Raw genomic sequence first — 6807 nt, forward strand, 5'->3', positions numbered from 1 at the left:
AATCACTGGTGGAAAGGAACTACATGTACTCAAGTACTCTACTAAAGTACGACTTTGAGGTGCTTGAGTATGTACATTTTATGCTACATTTTAGTGAGTCTTCTTTCTCCACTACATTTATCTGAAAGCTATAGCTAAACTGCACAAAATCCAGTCAATGAAACAAAAAAAAAAGATTGAAAAAGGTTGTAATATTACGAGTATAAAGCATAACTTACCGAAAAAAAAGTTGTAATATTACGAGAATAAAGTCATAACTTTACAAGAAAAAAGTCGTAATATTACGAGAATAAAGTCATAACTTTACGAGAAAAAAGTCATAACTTTACGAGAAAAAAGTCGTAATATTACGAGAGTAAAGTAATAACTTTACGAGAAAAAAGTCGTAATATTACGAGAATAAAGTCAAAACTTTACGAGAAAAAAGTCGTAATATTACGAGAATAAAGTCATAACTTTACGAGAATAAAGTCGTAATATTACGAGAATAAAGTCATAACTTTACAAGAAAAAAGTCGTAATATTACGAGAATAAAGTCAAAACTTTACGAGAAAAAAGTCGTAATATTACGAGAATAGTCATAACTTTACGAGAATAAAGTCATAACTTTACAAGAAAAAAGTCGTAATATTACGTGTATAAAGTCAAAACTTTACGAGAAAAAAGTCGTAATATTACGAGAATAAAGTAATAACTTTACGAGAAAAAAGTCGTAATATTACGTGTATAAAGTCAAAACTTTACGAGAAAAAAGTCGTAATATTACGAGAATAAAGTCATAACTTTACGAGAAAAAAGTCGTAATATTACGAGAATAGTCATAACTTTACGAGAATAAAGTCATAACTTTACAAGAAAAAAGTCGTAATATTACGTGTATAAAGTCAAAACTTTACGAGAAAAAAGTCGTAATATTACGAGAGTAAAGTAATAACTTTACGAGAAAAAAGTCGTAATATTACGTGTATAAAGTCAAAACTTTACGAGAAAAAAGTCGTAATATTACGAGAATAAAGTCATAACTTTACGAGAAAAGTCATAACTTTACGAGAATAAAGTCATAACTTTACGAGAATAAAGTCATAACTTTACGAGAAAAAAGTCGTAATATTACGAGAGTAAAGTAATAACTTTACGAGAAAAAAGTCGTAATATTACGTGTATAAAGTCAAAACTTTACGAGAAAAAAGTCGTAATATTACGAGAATAGTCATAACTTTACGAGAAAAAAGTCATAACTTTACGAGAATAAAGTCATAACTTTACGAGAAAAAAGTCGTAATATTACGAGTAAAGTAATAACTTTACGAGAAAAAAGTCGTAATATTACGTGTATAAAGTCAAAACTTTACGAGAAAAAAGTCAGAACTTTACGAGAAAAAAGTCGTAATATTACGAGTAAAGTAATAACTTTACGAGAAAAAAGTCGTAATATTACGTGTATAAAGTCAAAACTTTACGAGAAAAAAGTCGTAATATTACGAGAATAAAGTCATAACTTTACGAGAAAAAAGTCGTAATATTACGAGAATAAAGTCATAACTTTACGAGAAAAAAGTCGTAATATTACGAGAATAAAATCATAACTTTACAAGAAAAAAGTCGTAATATTACGTGTATAAAGTCAAAACTTTACGAGAAAAAAGTCGTAATATTACGAGAATAAAGTCATAACTTTACGAGAAAAAAGTCGTAATATTACGAGAATAAAGTCAACTTTACGAGAAAAAAAGTCATATTAAGAAAATAAAGTCGTAATATTACGAGTATAAAGTCATAACTTTAGAACATTTTTTTGTAATATTACAAGAATAAAGTATTAACTTTACGAGAAAAAAAAGAAAATAACATAAAATTACAACTTTATAATATGACTTTATCCTCGAAATGTCAGATTTATAATTTTTTCCTCTATGTGGCCCTAACACTCCGTCGTACCATAGACCTACTACAATGACAAATAAAAAAGGAAAATGTAAACAAAAAAACAGTTATTCATTTCCATTTTTTAAAAAATCCACAGGGAGCCACTGGAGAAGGGCTAAAGAGCCGCATGTGGCTCCGGAGCCGCAGGTTGCAGACCCCTGAGTTATTGCAATATGATACACTTCATGCAATGTGATGTATACAATGTGTTATTTTTTATTATATGCAATATGTTATTGCAATCTGATATACTACATTATGTGTCTTGAAGGGAAGAAGAGGTGAGGGTTGTCTTCGGAGGGGTTCGGGAATGTCCGGAAACAGGTTCAGTCTGCCGAGTTCAATCAGTAGGGGACAGTGGAGCTCCATGTTGCTCTTCCTCTGAGTAGCAATCACTGGTGGAACTTCAGGTACTCTACTAAAGTAAAGCAATCACTGGTGGAAAGTTACTAAACTGGGGAAAAAAAGTTCTAATTGGCATTGTATTTTACATCGTTGGAAAGCCTGTTTATTTCCCTTCACAATGATGTCCAACTTGTAAGGATCATGCATTTGTGGGATGAGCAGCACAGCTGATTATGTGGGTAGCGCCCAAGAAAAATTTGCCAAAATGCTCTGTCAATGGTAAACAGTGTATTCTCCTGTTACTGAGGCTCCTGGTGGTGTATTAAATAAATAAAGTGTAAAATAGCCAATATGTCTTGTTTGTTCCTTGTTACTGATAGAGAGTTCAATCATCCAATTCACTAAACAACTCAAAACAAGAGTCAACACCAACAGGAGAATACACTGTTTACCATTGGCAGAGCATTTTGGCAAATTTTTCTTGGGCGCTACCCACATAATCAGCTGTGCTGCTCATCCCACAAATGCATGATCCTTACAAGTTGGACATCATTGTGAAGGGAAATAAACAGGCTTTCCAACGATGTAAAATACAATGCCAGTTAGCATTGTAACAACAGAGAAATAATCCACCAAACACAAGTTTCCGAACTTTTTTCCCCCAGTTTATAATAAATTATCTGATAACAAAGTGGAAGTCCTACTTAGTCAATTCAACATCATGGAGTACATCTAATAAGGCAAATCATGTGACATACACAAACAAATAATCTTTGTCACAAGGACCCCCACACCTTCAAAGATATCAACTTTGACTTCAGAGCCCACTTTTACATATAGTTCCCAAATACAGTACCTTTAAAAAGAATTCACGCATACATGTTTGCATAGGTATTCACCCCCTCCGTATCAGTATTTAATAAATGCATCTGTGGCAGCAATTAAAAGGTCTTTTAAAAACTGCCCTGAAGGAAACATGTTGCTGTTTTACATAATTCTTGACTCAGGTTGAATGTGTTAAGGATATTGCTGGTACAGCCTGTATGCCTCTCTTCTCTTACTATTTCTATTGTGTTGCTTATGTGTCTTAACATGTGAAATTGTTTTTATGTGAAACTGCTGCCGTCTTGACCAGGGATCCCTGGAAGAAGAGATCTTGTATCTCAATGGGACCTACCTGGCTAACTTTTTATTTTTTAATTTAACCTTACTTTACACAGGTAATCTCATTCTCAAGAAAGACCTGACCAGCAATACGACACAAAGTTAGAGACAGACAGGACATTCATACAAAGACAAGATAGTACGCTAGTCATAAAAGTAATAAGTGCAAAAATGCCCAAAAAAAAGAACACAGACACTCTCCAGATTTCTTAAAAGTAGTTTAAACTCTCCTAGGGCAATCATACTGGACAGCTTCAGTTCCCGCTTTAGCGTGTTCCAGGTTGAATTCTGTAGTGATGAGAGTGATGAAGCTCTGAGAGTGTACAGTAGGCTGTGGCAGCACTGTTTACGTGACATGTAAGCAGATAAATAAGTCGGCAGCAGTCACAGGATGGATTTATATATGAAGTTATACAAGTGCAAAGTTCTGTGCATGGATACAAATGAGCAGTTGACTAAAGAATACAGCGTAAAATGGTGTGTGAGGGGTTTATAACTGGTTCTGAAACAATAAAAGATAAAAAGTAAATTACAGCTTATATATAGATATTGTGTGACTTACAAAAATTCCAGTGTCCATCCCAATTTGTGCTTTTCAATCAACTTTTCGTGGAGTTGATTGGAGCAATACTGACTCATCAAAAGATACAGGTGTATTAATACTCCAATCAACTGAAACACCTTGACTACACACAGGTGATCTCCATTTAACTAATTATGTGACTTCTAAAAGGCTGCCCCAGTGATCATTTAAGTCTGTCCTAATATAGGGGGTGATTACTTAAACATAGAAACATGTATTTCATATTTGTAATTCATTTCAAATTTAGATTACTTTGCGGAGATCTGTTTTCAGTTTGACATTAAATGGTCTTTTTCTATTACATTAAACCTAAAGCTACATTAAATCTTTGATTCAATTAATATGGGTAATGTAGAGGAAACAGTTACGTAGTAGACACAGAGCACCATGGGCATCCCATCTGACTTGTGTCTCTGGCCACCTTACGAATACGTCCACACTTAACTAAGCATGAGTCGGCTAACTCCTGACAGAAAAATCAGTCTTTATTATTAGATGCTTAACTTGTTTGACCAGTCACTTGTTTACTTAGTCAGTCCTTTCGTGCTGAGCAGGTAGCAGTACAGTGAATTTGTCTGATCTTGTTTGCTTGAAATGGCTGCACATAGGTTTATTTGGGGGGTTGTTGAGAGCCAAGGCTGGATTACCAACTAGTCAAAGCAGAAAACTGCCCCGAGGCTTCAAACCCCCAGAAGCTGCAAAAGCGATAATTAATTGGAAATGTGTCAGGGTATATGCACCACTAAGGCACAATATCAACTTGTGCATATTCCTGAATATACTTGCATTTAATTAAATAACCAAAATTGTCACACAGCAAACATGGGGCCAAAAGAAGGGTACTGTTTGGTCTCTGGACAAAATCTAATTAAGATGCCATCATGTGTATGTAATGTACAGAGAATGGAGTGGTAATGTAGTGTGAAATAAGTGCTATTGCTATGGATACCTGCAGTTTGTGCATTGATTTATAATGGTGGTTAAAATGTTGTCCGGAGGTATGCTTGAGATCTCCGGTTGAATGATGTTTATGAACACCTGCCAGCCAATCAGAAACAAGCATTTTCAGTGGTATACAGCCCGTTCTCATTCCCAGGGCGTCAAATACTGACGCTTTGCCTTCGGTGTTAGATACCAACGCACAAGGCACCCTTGAGCGTCGGTATGAGACGCACCGAGCTTTCCGTTAACTACAATGCAAACCCATCCGCGTCAATATTAATGCTAAGGGAAAGTGCACAGAGAGTATGGTGATGTAGCTTTAAGAGCAATAAAAGGGGAGGTGGATGGGTCAACAAACACAAGGCTTTCATCCAGGAGACCGCTGTTCGTGTCCCATTCGTCCCGTTACAATTAGCTTCAATCATCATGTCCCATGTTCACAATGTTCAGCGTCATTTTCACTGTACAAATCTAGTAGTTTGAAGCCCAACCATATTGTTTTTGCCTAAACCTAAGTGGTTTTGTTGCCTAAACCTGTTTTTGTTTAATTCCCAACATTAAAGGAACAGAATGAGCCCTTCATATCTACATAGGGAGCGGGTCCTCTTCATGGAATCCATATTGCTCCACCACGTTTCTACAGTAGCCTAGAACAGACAAACCAAACGCTGGCTCTAGAGAGAGACTTTCACGTTTTTATGTTACCTGAAGGCCCCCGTAGTTCTCCAACATACTCGAGAAACTGCGGTAATGTGAGCCGCAGAGTGCAAAACCGTGGTGCCGCCAGCCGCCGTCTGACTTACGTTGCTCTTAAAGTAGTGTTATTATGGTAAGGATGGCCTCCGAGTCAGGTGAACGGCGTTAGCACGGTTTTGCACTCAGCAGCTCACATTACCGCAGTCTTGGAATGGGAGGAGTGAGCGGAGGGGTACTCAGTTGATTGCAATCTGCAATTACATCGCTAGATGCTGCCAGTTCCTACACACTGTACCTTTAAGCACGTGTTAACTGCGACCAAAAAGAGTGACACCGAGGGGTCTGACAAAGCGTCAGTATATGAGGAGTTAGGATGAGAACGCGTTGTGATATTAGAACACAGAATCTATTGACTTTGAACAGTTTCTTGCCTTTGTGTGGAATAGGCTAAGTTCTCAATCAAGACTGTGACGATAATGTCTGTGAATAGGCCTCTTTTTTTCTTCGTAATTTTATAGTATGTCTGAGGAAATGTTGATATTCCCAACTGCATAATCTTTTTCCTCTGTCATTATGCCTTTACATTTCCTGCATTATGTTACCCGCTTGCCAGCTTGCTAAATTGTTAGCCCCCGTGGCTTCTAGATGCCGGCAGTAACGTTAATATTGCCGTTGTTTAGCAGCGGTGTTCCTCACGAATGAACCACTTGAACACCAAGCATATCGTGCACATGACTTCCCATGTTGTAAATACAAGCTCACGAGTTTCATTTGAAGGCTCCAAGTCACTAGAACACTTGAATAGAGGAGAGCATTCGTTAGTGTTATTAGTTACACCTGTGCTGTTCTTACTTGACAAGTCAAAATGTCTGTTGTGAGAAAGGCCTATTATCCTGAGTTACAGTGTCACTCTATTTTTAAAGGTTGTATTTTTCCATGCTCCTTTTGGTATTTTGAGCACCAAAAACCAAATGGCAATGTGCTGGGGTAAGTTACAGAGTTTAGTCCAAAGCCACTGTAGTCCACCCACTCATTTCTTTGGACTGAGATATAGGTGGCACCAAATCAGACTCCAACTCCTAGTCTCCTTTCTTCAATATGATTCAATTTCACTTATTTTGTCAGTAAAAAAGAAAATAAAAGTCATGCA

The sequence above is a fragment of the Sebastes fasciatus genome, chromosome 13 (assembly GCF_043250625.1).
Source record: "Sebastes fasciatus isolate fSebFas1 chromosome 13, fSebFas1.pri, whole genome shotgun sequence".
In the NCBI taxonomy this organism is placed as follows: domain Eukaryota; kingdom Metazoa; phylum Chordata; class Actinopteri; order Perciformes; family Sebastidae; genus Sebastes; species Sebastes fasciatus.